A 13676-nucleotide genomic window follows, 5' to 3' on the forward strand; every position below is an offset into this window, starting at 1 on the left:
TGGCACTCTACCCAGGGTGACAGCTTGAGGCTCTGTCTCAAAAAAAAAAAAAAAATTGTGTATGATACAGTTGATGTAGGCCTAGAGAGGAATTTACAGTTTTAAAATGCTTATATTAGGAAAGAAAAGTATAACATTGATTTAAGTGCACACATTCACATCTTAGGAAACTAGAAAAGAACAAATTGAACCCAAAGCAACCGGAAGGAAGGAAATAACACTGAAAATTAGTAAACAGACCCAAAAATAAGCAACAGAGGAAAAATCAGTGAAACCCAAAGTATATTCTTTTAAAAAGCTGGGTAACATGGATAAAACTCTACCAACACTAATATTAAAAAAGAGGACAAAAATTACTGATTTCAGAAAATAGAGAACACCAAAATAAATCCTACCAACACTAAAATGATAATACAGGAACATGAGCAACTTTATGCCAATACATTTGACTCTCAGATGATATTTACTAGTTCTTTGAACAAATAAATTGTCAAATCTGAAGAAGAATTAGACCTAAATTTATTTTAAAAGTTAATTTTTTTTTTTTTTTTTTTTTTTTTTAAGTGGGCCCAGGCTCGGTTCAAACCTGCCATCCCTGGTGCACAGGACCAGTGCTCTAACCACTGAGCAGGGGCACCTAGCCATAAAAGTTAAATTTGTAGACAGCATAATTATCTATGTAGAAAATTGCAAGGAGCCTGTATAAAAACTACCAGAACTAAGAAGTGAGTTTGGCAAGGTTGCAGGTGCAATGTATAAAATCAATAGTTTTCTATATACTAGCAATAAATAAAAATAAAAGTACAATTACATTTATAATAACATTAAAAACATGAAATATTAAAATGTATGAAAGACTTGTCAATGAAAAATACATTGTTGCTAAAAGAAGTTTAAGAATTCCTAAACAAATGTAGAGATACGTTCATGAATTGGAAGACTTATTTTTTTTTTTTTATCTTTAGTTTCAATGCAGTCACCATAAAAATTCTAACCTAGAAAAAGCCAGAGCAGTTTTTAAAAAGAATACCATGAAAGAATTGTATTACTTGATTTTATGATAAAGTTATAGTAATCAAGAAATGGTGGTATTGGAGAAAGGATAGACATTTGGATCAATGCGACAAAAAAGACCTAACATATCTTATCAATTTTCAACAAAAAACTAAAGAATTTAATGGGGGAAAAATCTTTTCAAGAAATACTACTGAACAATTATATGGAAGAACAACCCTCTTTACCTCATGAAAGGTATATGAAAATTTTAATTCTATATGAAAAAATTAATTCTAAATATATTGTAGCCCTAAATATAAAAGAGCTATAAAACTTTAAGAAGACTAAGAGGAGAATAATCTTTGTGACCTTGAGATAGGCAAAGATTTTTTTAGGACATAAAAAGCATGATCATGTAAGAGTGTAATTGATGAAGTGGCTACTCTTAATCAAAACTTTTACTCTTCAAAAGATACCATTAAGAAAACATTAAGAGGGTGGTGCTTGTGGCTCAGTGAGTAGGCGCTGGCCCCATATACCAAGGGTGGCGGGTTCAAACCCAGCCCCTGCCGAACTGCAACAAAAAAATAGCTGGGCACTGTGGCAGGCGCCTGTAGTCCCAGCTGCTTGGGAGGCTGAGGCAAGAGAATCATGGAAGCACAAGAGCTGGAAGTTGCTGTGAGTTCTGTGACGTCATTGCACTCTACTGAGGGTGGTAAAGTGAGACTCTGTCTCTACAAAAAAAAAAAAAAGAAACCGATAAGAAAATTTACAAAATGGGAGAAAATATTTGTGATACACACAAACACATATACACAAGGGCTGTTTGGGAAGTATTGAGCCATGTAATGTGAAAAATTGTGTAATATACAGGGTGTCCATAAAGTTCATGTGCAATTTAAAACAATTTTACATTTCTATTTTGCAAAAAGTAAAATAGAAAACTATTTTAAATTACTCACAAACTTTATGGACACCCTCTATATATGTCTAAGGCAGTGGTTCTCAACCTGTGGGTCGCAACCCCTTTGGACTGTATTAAAGGTTCTTGGCATTAGGAAGGTTGAGAACCACTGGTCTAAGGACTTGCAACTACAACATGTGAAGGCCTCTTACAAACCAATTGTAGCAAGACAACTTGAGACTGGTCAAATAATGCTTGAGGAGATGCTCAATATCATTAGTCTTTAGGGAAATGCAGCTGTGTAAGGGTCTGCCCTTTATAAAAGTTACCCACATTCTACCTCCTTTAGCATATCTAGAAGCTCCTCTTCAATCTTTCTGTAATACAGTTTTAAATTAATCTAGTTGATTTATCGTTATGGGGCACGTGTGGTGTTTTGATACAGGCATACAATGTGAATTAATAAAATCAGGATAATTGGAGGTAACTGTCACCTCAGGCATTTATCATTTCTTTGTTAGGAAGAATTTAATTCCACTCTTTTTACCCTGTTTACCTGAAAATAAGACATCCTCCGAAAATAAGACCTAGCTAAGACGTCCCCTGAAAATAAGACCATCTTTGGGAGCACAGCTTAAAATAATTTTTGGGGAAACAGGGTAGTTATTTTAAAGTATACCCTAACTTATTTTTGATTGTACTCACTTTGTTCTGCTATCAAATGCTGTTCATTATAGCTGATTATCTAACTGTATTTTTAGCAACCCCACTTTATTCCTCCTCCCTTTCCTTGATACTCTTTTCAGCCTCTGTTAGGCATCATTCTACTCTCTTTGAAATCAATCGTTTTTAATATTTAGCTCTGTCATATAAATGAGAACATGAGAGATTTGTCTTTTTGTGCCTGGTTCCTTTCACTTAACATAATGTTCTCTGGTTCCATCCATGTTGTTGCAAATGGCAAGATTTTACTCTGTCATTAAATACCATGTACATATGTACCACAATTTTTTTTAATTCACCCATCTGTTAGTGGACACTGAGGGTGATGCCAAATCTTGGCTATTGTGAATAGTGTTGCGTTAAACATGGTGCAGATATTTATTTGATATACTAAATTCTATCCATTTACATGTATATGCAGCTGTGGGATTATGGGGTCACACCATAATTCTATTTTCAGTTTATTTTTTATTTTTCAGTTTTTTGAGCAATCTCCATTTTGTTCTCCACAAGGGTTACACTAATGTACATTCCCATCAACAGTGTATGAGGGTTCCCCTTTCTCCACATCCTCACCAGCATTTGTTGTTACCTGTTTTTTTGTCTAAAAACCATTTTAACTGGGGTGAGATGATATCACTTTGTAGTTTTGATTTGTGTTTCTCTGGTGACTCATGATGTTGAAGGTTTTTTCATATACCTGTTGGCCATTTGTATGTCTTCTTTAGAGAAATGTCTATTCAGATCCTTTGTCCATTTTCAAGTTGGGTTATTTGAATTTTTCCTATGGAATTGTTTGAACTCCTTATGTATTCTAGTGATTACTCTTGTGATATGCGTAGTTTATAAATATTTTCTCCTGTGTTGATTGTTTCCTTTGGGGGGGCAGAACCTTTTTTAACTTGCTGTGATCCCATTTGTCCAACTTTGCTTTGTCTGCCTGTGCTCTGGGGACGTTACTCAAGGAGTTGTTTCTCAGAGCGTGCATATAGTCATGTCAGCGTCAGCAGTGTTGCTTATCTCACAGCGGTTAGAGTTCTTGAGCTCCGCTCTGCAGCGTCTGAAGTTGCTGGATGCTCACCACCTTCACACACTGCTGATAGGGGCCTTGCAATTCAATTCTTGTCTTGTGAGGACCTTCCCCTTCCACTCTTTCCTCTTGGGCTTCATCTCTTGTGTGGGGAGTTTCATCCTAGCGGTTTGCCTGAGAATTCAGATCAACCACACAACACAGCAGATCTCCCAGGCATCTCCCGGGAGCGAGCCTTTCCTGATTTTCTCTTTGTCAGCACCGTCCTGCACCTTGTCGTGAATTTTGTTGGCTGAATTGTTTCCATTTACTTAATTGAGGGGTGAGAGACAGGAAGAATGTTCACTTTTGATTTTCCTGGGTAAGAGTTCATGAGATGGCAGCTTGTTGGACATACATATTTTCTTCAGATGTGTCCTGATTATCAACTCTTATTTGGTATGCAAGCATAGAGCCCAGGGAAGTTCTTGCTCAGTGTCAGAACAACTTTGTAATGAATGTTTATTAACCTCATCTCTGCCTTCTATTAAGTGTAACCTTTTGTTTTCCAAATTAAAAAACTACCACTTCTCAAAAAAAAAAGTCCTTACCCAGACTAATGTCCCAAAGCATTACCCCAATGCTTTCTTTTAGTAATTTCATAGTTTTAGGTTCTAGATTTAAGTCTTTAACCCATTTTGATTTGATTTTTGTATTCGGTGAGAGACAGGGTCTGGTTATATCCTTCTACATAGGGATACTCAGTTTTCCCACTATCACTTATTAAAGAGAATGTTGAAAATGAGTTGACTATCAATGTGTGGATTTATTTCTGGATTCTCTGTTCTATTCCATTGGTCTGTGTGTCTTTTTCTGAGGCCAGTACCATGCTGTTTTGGTTATTACAAATCTATAGTATAATTTAAAATCAATAATGTAATTTTTCCAGTTTTGTTGTTCCTTTTGCTCAGGGTGACTTTGGCTATTCTGGGAATTTTGTGGTTCCATATAACTGTTAGGATTACTTTTTCTATTTCTGTGAAGAATTTTTGGTATTTTGATTGGGATTGTATTGGCTCTATAGATTGCTTTGAATAGTATGACTATTTTAGCAATATTGGTTATTCTCATCCATGAGTGTGGAATATCATTCCAGTCTTTTGGGTCCTCTTCATTTTCCTTCATCATGGTTTTATAGTTTTTATTATAGAGATCTCTTACTTCCTTGATGAAGTTTAATTCTAAGGTATTCTGTTTATAGCTATTGTAAATAGGATTATTATCTTGGTTTCTTGTTGAGATTTACTGTTGGCATATAGAAATGCTACTGACTTTTTATATATTGATTTTGTATTCGGCAACTGAATACAACTGCATACTGAAATATGTTCATCAGTACTAATAGTTTTGTGTGGAATCATTAAGTTTCTCTAGATATAAATTCATATCATCTGCAAACACGTATAATTTGCTTTCTCCCTTCCTATTTTGGATGTCCTTTCTCTTGTCTGATTGCTATCACTAGAACTTCCAGTACTGTGTTGAATAACAGTGGTGAGAATGAGTATCCTGGACTTTTTCTAGATCTTAGAAGAAAGGCTTTGAGATTGTCCCCCTTCTGTAGGATACTTATTGTGCTAAGTAATTTCCTTCTATACCCAGTTTTTTGAGAATTTTCATCATGAAAAGATGTTAAATTTTACCAAATACTTTTTCAGCATCAATTTAAATGATTATGTGGTTTTTGTCCTTTGTTCTGTTGATATGATGTATCTGTTGATTGAACCATGCTTGCTTCTGTTTGGTGTTCTATAACCTTGTACTTAAATATTAATACTTTTCTCTAGATTTGGAAAGTTTTGTGTTATTATATTTTACATAAATTTTCTACCCTAAACTTTCCCTCTAATTCCTGTTTAAGGCCAATAACTCTTAGATTTTCCTTTTAGGCTATTTTCTAGGTCTTGTAGCTATGTTGTTTTTTTTTTTTTTTTTCTCTCCTTTATTTTCAAAGAGCTTGTCTTCAAGTCTTCTAATTCTTTCTTTTGCTTGGTCAGTTGTGCTATTGAGAGACTCTGATGCATTTCTCCGTATGTCAGTTGAATACTTTCGGAATTCCTGCTTGTTTTTTTTTTTTTAATTTAAAACTCTTTGTTAAATTTCTCTCCTATGTTTCTGAATTCCTTTTTTGTATAATCTTGAAGTTCACCGAGCTTCTTCAGTAAAGCTATTTTGAATTCTCTGTCTGGAAGTTCACATATCTCCATCACTCTGGGTTTGGTCACTGGTACCTTATTTAGTTTGGTGAGTTCATGTTTTCCTGGATCTTCTTGATGCTTGTGGATATTTATTGATATCTAGGTGTTGAAGAGTTTGGTATTTTTTTTTAATCTTTGCAGTCTGGGCTTGTTTGAACTCAATCTTCTTGAGAAATCTTTCCTGATATTCAAAGGGAACTGAGTGTTTGATACGAGTCTCTGGGCACTGGAGTTGTCCCAAGCCTAGTAATGCTGTGATTATTCCAGACTCCTGTTGGTACCATCAAGGCAGACTTGGGTAAGATATAGGAGAATCCCCTTGATTACCAGGCAAAATCTCTCACTCTCGTCCCTTGTTCTGTATGCTGGGCTGCTGAAATTGGGGGAGAAGTGATGTGAGGACTTCTCGTGACCACCAGTTCTTGGTCACACCTGAAGCCAATCCTGTCTCACCCAAAGCCCATCGTGACTGTTGCCTAGCTACCTCTGATGTTTATTCCAAGCCCAAGAGCTCTTTAGTCAGCAAGAAGTGAATTTTACCAAGACTGGGTTCTTTCCTTCGGGGCAACATATTTCCTTCTGTCCCAGGGTGGGTTCAGAAATGCCATCTAGGAACTAAGCCATGTACTGAGGCTTCAGGAGTGTGCTTCATTCTTTATTTTACTGTGGCTGACCTAGTACCTCCAACCCCCCCACCAATATTCTCTGAACTCTTCCTTTTCCTTTCCCCAAGTGCGAGAAGACTGTCCCTGAGCCATACTGCCTGTAGTTGGGGGAGGGGTAACACTGCTGGGGTCTCACTGGGTTATGTCCATGCCAAGCCAGCACAGCCACTGGAATTTCCAAAACATGGCACTTTTTGTGGTCCAGCTGCTCAGGCTACTTTTTTTTAGCCAGTGGTGGAGCTAGCCATAACTCAGGGTTGAGGGGAGGGTGTGGTGGGAACCAGAATTTCCCTCTGGCCAGCCAGGCTGGTCTAAATGCTTCCTCCATGGGCACTGGCAGAATCATGCCTGTGCTGTTCCTCTGTGCCAGGGCAGCCCTGAGTTCCAATGCAAAATTCCACAATCACTTTACTTTCTCTATCCTGGCACGTAGATTCTCCCTCAACTCAGAGTGCTGGCAGGGCTGAGGGATGGGTATAGGATGGCGTAGGCAGTGCAACACTGTCTTTTCAGCCCTCTTCAATGCCATCTTCCTTGGCTTAATGTAAAACCAGTTAGTATGATTATTGCACACCTGATTTTGGTTTATCTGATGGTGTTTGCTTGGGTGGATGGTTGCTGAATTTGGTGTTTGTGTGGAAGGACGATCACTGGAGGGTTCTGTTCAGTTCTCTTGCTCAGACCCTCTGTGGTATAGTACTTGATAACCTGTTTGGTACGTTATCTTGCCTTTGCTTTGACTTCTGGATACATCTTGGTTCAAAGCTTTCAAATGGGAACCTACCATTTCTTTGCCCAGTTTAAGTTTGTGTACATTTTGCCTGGAAGAGAATAAACCTTTCTGTGAATTATATGATAAACAAACTGGTACCTTCCCTCCCCATTTAAAAACCTCCCACAGAATTTTAGTTCTTGACTAAATACCATTCTTCATTGTCAGACTTTACGTGATTGTGCCCCCACTTTTGGCTGTCTCCATTTTCTTTTTCCTGGCTTCTTAAGCTTTTATTTAGGTCTTTCTCCCAATAAGACCTTTTTCCAAGTTCTTTAACTTTATCTCCATCTTTTAATTCTATAAATGTGTGGCCACCCAAGCAGATTCATCTTCCCACTGCCCATGAGGAAGCCGATACCCAGAGACAGCAAGGCTTCTAGCAGGAAAAAAGTTTATTCCAAATAGTGGGGAGATAGGAGCTATTTCTCAAATCTGTCTCTCTGAAAATTTGGGAGACAGAGTTTTTAAGGATAGTTTGACAAACATGGGATTAGGTAATTGGGTTTGTTAATTGGCTAAGTTTGGGGCAAAATTATAGGAGTGTGGAAATCATCTTGTTTTGCTTTGGCTCGTGTGGTCATGATTCCAGTGGTTTATTGGTATGAGCTGCTGGTCTGGATGGCTTAGCCAATTCACTGGAACGTGAGGCCTGGAAGATATGTTAGAGGCTACGTTTGGGGTTTTAAAGGTGATGTCATCTACTTAGAAAAGTTAAGAATCTTTACAACTACCAGCTAGAAGTAAACAGGGGACAATGACTGACTATTATCAAGCACACAAGGGGATGGTGGCTGATTATTATTTTAGTTAAGCTTGATCCTTCACAGAATTTGGGGGCCTTTACTTTAGTTCTTGCTTGCACCCCTTTATCAGTTCCTAGGGCGGTCTCAAATGTATCAGTCTTAAAACTCATGCAAATGATACCAGTTATTCCATAAATTTAATTTTACAGACAACAATTTTATTAAACAACTGTTAGTAAATTTAATATTTTTTCCTTAATGAGTATTATATTTTCTAAGACACTAGTACCTAGGTTTTAGGCTAGCAGTATTTTAACTGAGTACTGTCTGAATGTTTGTTGTGGGTGAGGTCAGTGTGCCTGTAATGGAACGGAGGGCTGCTGGTGCATTTACTCAACACACACACTTTTACAGTACTTTCTGTATGCCACACACCATTTTCAGCATGATGGCAAAAATAACTAGCCTTCATGGACACTCAATAACACAGACACTATCATGTTTCCATGTTACTGATGAGGCAAGGAGAAGTTAGGAAATTTGCTAAGGTCAGACAGCTAATAAATAACAGAGCTCGAAGTGAGAGTTTGGCCCCAAAGTCTATGTAAATTGCTAGTCTGTGCTGCATTATATAGCAATAACACACATGTTAATTTGCAGCCTTGGTGCTAAAATAGATGAGAATAAGAAGTTCATTTGCATTTTACTCAAAAAAGTAAATGTGTTTCTTGTGTATGTCCCCAATCTGCCAAATGAAACATCTTCGTGGGTTTTTTTTAAAGTTTGGGGCTTTGTGTGATGAGCAGTTTTAGTACCAAATGAGGTCCTTGCTGAAACAGTTTGTCTAATTTTATGGCAGAGTAAAGTGGGTTCCTTGTGTCAAAAGCTAGAGCCACCACTGATCCAGAGGTGTTGCCCTTTAACATGTATACAGCATCTGTTTTTTGGCTAAGAACATTTTTTAAGACTTCATTTCTTCTGTCAGCAGTAATGGCTAACTTTATTTCAGGGCTAATTTTATACAGATACATATTATTTTTGACCTTTTGTGAGAGATACTTGGAAACATTGAAGTCTAGTGGGGAATAACCAAGTTGTGATGAGACACAATTGTTCAGCTGTCTACTGGGGTCCCTTAGTGCCTCTCCCCCAAAGTGGCCTCTTTACCCTTTATTCCCAAGTCCTGCCTGCATAAAATTTCAAATTTTCTCGATGTCCTTCACAGATGCCAATTATGAATATTAAAATTACTGATGCCAATGTCTATTCTGCCTCACGTAGGGAACACATTTTACCTTAAGTTTATTTTTCTTGGTTTAACACCTGGTCTCAAAGAGACTGGCTCTTGTTTTCTTTAGCAGTACTTAACTAGCTCAGGGCTTTAAAGCAGGGATTAACAAGCTTCATTTGTAAAGGGCCAGATAGTAAATATTTCAGGCTTTGTGGGTGATACAGTCTCTATTATAGCTACTCAACTCTGCTGTTGTTGCTGAAAAGTAGTCCTAGACAATGTGTGTAAATGAATGGCCATGGCTGTTTTCCAGCAGAACTTCATTTATAAAAATAGGGGGAATGGGTGTGGCTGTTTTTCTAACAGAACTTTGTTTAAAACAGGTAGACGGCTGAATTGTTTATTGACCCTGCCTCAAAACATAGGTTTTAGCAAATTACTTAGCAGTTGTGACAGCCAGAAGAATAGAAGAATAGGCTGCACTAATAACTCTGGGGTCTCAGTAAATTTTTATGCCAAAGTTTATTTTTTGCTGATGCTTTCTGTCTAGTGGAAATTGGCAAGAGATTTCTGCTCATTCTTGGACACTCAGGGACCCAGGCTTATTGGGACTTCATCTTGACATGCCCTTTTATGCAGCAAAGAAAGAGGAAGATGACAGATCATAAACTGTTCCTTAAAGCTTCCACCTGGAGGTGATGTATTTCATGGGTTGAAACGAGTCCCATGGCTACACCTAACTTCAGATGGAATAGAGAGATTTACTCCTATCAAGAACCTAGAAGGGAGATAAATGGAATATGTGTGAAGAGCTCAAGAATCTTATGTGGAAGAGAACAGATAAGACAAAACAGCACAAAAACTCTGATATAAATGCGGAGCTGCTCAGGTTACAGTTGGGAAGGAGAGGCTAAAACTCTCTCCTAAGGCACTCTCAGGATTAGACTATGGTTTAAAAACCTCTGCTTTTGAGAAAACCACCACCTACCCCAACTGTGAGAACTAGTTCTAGGTTTCAAATATGTGTATCCAAAATTGTGTTGAGCTGAATTCATTTCACAGTAGATATTGTCATTTTTGAAGCAGTTCACTGACTTTGCTAAACTTTTATAGTAATTCTTACCCTTGGTATTTCATCTTAAGATACTTATCTGGGGTTATCAGAGGGAGGGGGTGGGGCCTTGGTGCATGCCACACCTTCTGGGGGCAAGACATGATTGCAAGAGGGATTTTACCTTACAGATGCAATCAGCGTAACCTGGCTTATTGTACCCTCAATGAATCCCCAACAATAAAAAAACAAAAAAGTACTATTCCTGTCAAAATACTAAGATGACTGTTTTAATAGACTTAATTATTACTATGGTAAAACCATTAAACTGTTAAAAGAATTATGAAGATAGTGAACTTCAAAATTATTATTATTATGTTTATTTTATTGTTTTGCAGTTTTTGGCCGGAGCTGGGTTTGAACCCGCCACCTCCCGCATATGGGGCCGGCACCCTACCCCTTTGAGCCACAGGTGCAGCCCACTTCAAAATTATTTTTTATTATCTTTGTTAGTATACTTTTAATGTATGTTTTAGGGGTTGGTGGTGATATGGGTGGGTTTTTGTTTTTTAAACAAGTCTCACTCTGTCAGCCTGGGTAAAGTGCTGTGGTGTCATGGTAGCTCACAGCAACCTCAAACTCCTGGGCTTAAGTGATTCTTTTGCCCCAGCCTCCTGAGTACAGGTGCCTGCCATGATGCCAAGTTAATTTTTTCTATTTTTAGTAGAGATGGGTCTCATTCTTGCTCATGCAGGTTTCAAACTCCTGAGCTCAAGTAATCTTCCCACCTTGGCCACAGAGTTCTAAGATTACAGCTGTGAGCCACCGTGCCCGGCTTGGGTGATTTTTTGATGGTGGGCCTGGCTTCCTTTATGAACTCTTCCTCCTGCAGAGGTGAGGTGGTTTCCTGGGAGAGCATTTACTGGAATAATGGCCATCTCAGAAGCAAAGTGCCATGTCTTAATAACTGGGAGGTGTGTTGGAATATCTTGAATCTTTGTTTCAGGGCCAGCAGGGATAGTGATTCACAAGAGGCACAAAAAATTAGCCAGGAATATCCACTTCCTAAGATGGGTACTATGACTTTTTGCATTCCCTGAGATAGAGAACTAGGCAACAGAGACCTGGGAGCATGGCTTTGCACCTTCCTAAGGTGCACCAACCCTGCCCCATTAGGACTGCCCGGGCACTGGCCAACATGATTAGCAAATTCTCCTTGATATAGGACAGCAGGATTTTGATATAAATGGAAGGATGTGTTTCTGCTGTGGAAAAAGGGATAGGGAAGTATCTTCTCCCAATGAGATTTTAAAAGAACTGTTCACAAAAGGCAAACTTTATCTTTTTCTGGAAAATTTATAACATCTGTTTTCATTTCTGAAAAGATTGTTTCAATTGAAAAAAATTTTGTGTCTAGTTTGTGGTACACAACAAGCTTGATATGTTTTTGTCCCACAATTCCATAATTTTCTTTTTTCTTTTTTTTTTTTTTTTTTTTGCAGTTTTTGGCCGGGGCTGGGTTTGAACTGCTACCTCTAGCATATGGGGCCAGTGCCCTACTCCTTTGAGCCACAGGTGCCGCCCTGTCCCATAATTTTTGCTTTGTGCTAACTGGATAACTGAGTGGTAGTAAAGATACCATTTGTCATAAACATTTTTCATAAAGCAATGTTTTTCTTTTTGCTGTTTTTATTACAAATTGAAAAATTCATTTAAGTTGGGCCTATTTGAGAGCACCTAAGTGTTTTATTATGTTTAAATTTTGTTATATAGCATTTATAAAATTTTTTACTGTCCCAGTCAAATTGAGTTGTCCATCTTTATGACTGGACAAAAAATGTCAAAGAAAATTTAAGGAGTAGCCAGTAGATGGCAGCATGGTGTAGTACTTGAAGTAAAGCCTGGTAAAGGACATGGCTTTACGTTGCAATTTGGTGTTAAGGCCAAATGGCTTTATATTTCACTTAGAAAACTACATTTTAATCAACAGCTTTTAAGTGAGTTCTGAGCAAGCACTTTCTTCTTTTATTATAACCTGTATTACAGGTATTTGGGTGTTGCCTAAACATCCTCAGGTTAGTAACATGTTATACCTTGTATCTCCCCTCTCCATGTTGCTCAGCACAGAATCCCTTAACTATTTCGTCATCAGCTTTTTTAGCTTAAAAGTGAATCATGTGTCTTACTGTCTTTGTGCTTTCTGTTCAAGGCATTGTCCTGCAAAATCCCACATATTCTGTAATGTCTGTATGCATTATACACACACAGACAACACACAAATACACTCCAGTGACCATGCTGCATAATATCATTTCAGATTAGAAATTTTAATATGCGAACCTTCCATGTTCTATTTCTACCCTATCTCTTTCCTCTGCTTTCAGGCAAACTTAACAGAAATGCTATCTGCCTTTCTATTGCCTCTCACCAACCATCGACTCTGCAGTTTGGCTCGTATCCTCATCAGTCTACTGAATCTGTGCTTGCTAAGGTTACCAGCCATCTCCATGTGGCTAAATCCAGAGGCTACATTTCAGGCCTCATCTTCCTTGTCCTTAGCAACTTCCACCCTTGGCTTACAATGTTCTATATTTTTCTACTTTTCCTTCTTTTCCAGCATCAACTGCTTCATATTCATTACATTTCTCTTCTTTCTCTGCCTGAGCTAAATGTTACTGTTCCTCAGGTCACAGTCATCTGACTTCTTTCTTCCATGCCCCACCATCAAACCAGCCTCCTCTGTCCATATCAGGGGCTCTCATCCCAGGGAACACCCCAGGCCCTTTGTGCCAGGATCACTGCAGTTGTCTTTTTATTGGTTTTCTTATATCTAGACTTGCCTTTCACCAATCCCTTCTCCACATTTTTCCAGAAAAAGCTTTTATAAAGTGATCTCACATTGCTTAGAATACTGCCAAGGATTTTCGCTAGTCTTAAGAATAAAGTCCCAAATCCTTAGCCCTGCACTGTAGGTTCTGGTTCTGACCCTACTGACATTTTCCATTCAACCTTGAGCCATTCTTCCTTGCTTGGTGTACTCTAGTGAAAATAGCTGTGGGTTTTTGTTTGTTTTGCTTTATATTTTTTCATTCCCACAAACGCCCTTGGCTACCTACCTGCAGATATTGGAACGTATTGTTTTCTCTGCCTGGTACTCCCTTAAAGGGCCAATTTAAATGCCCTGTAAGAGTAGGTCCCCTTCCCCAAAGGTGACCTTAGGTCTGCCTCCAGTAAGAAGTTCTTATTCCATGTTGCATTTATTTCAGCACATTCATCACAACTCTAATTGAATACAATTTTGTATAATCATGTGTTCCTTCC

At 38.1% G+C, this 13676-nt stretch overlaps 1 pseudogene; it reads left to right on the forward strand.

Moving 5' to 3' along the window:
- The first annotated feature begins 3617 nt into the window (after positions 1-3617).
- LOC128580689 (dolichyl-diphosphooligosaccharide--protein glycosyltransferase subunit DAD1-like) lies at positions 3618-3949 on the forward strand (annotated as a pseudogene).
- Positions 3950-13676: the final 9727 nt, after the last annotated feature.

The sequence above is a fragment of the Nycticebus coucang genome, chromosome 3 (assembly GCF_027406575.1).
Source record: "Nycticebus coucang isolate mNycCou1 chromosome 3, mNycCou1.pri, whole genome shotgun sequence".
In the NCBI taxonomy this organism is placed as follows: domain Eukaryota; kingdom Metazoa; phylum Chordata; class Mammalia; order Primates; family Lorisidae; genus Nycticebus; species Nycticebus coucang.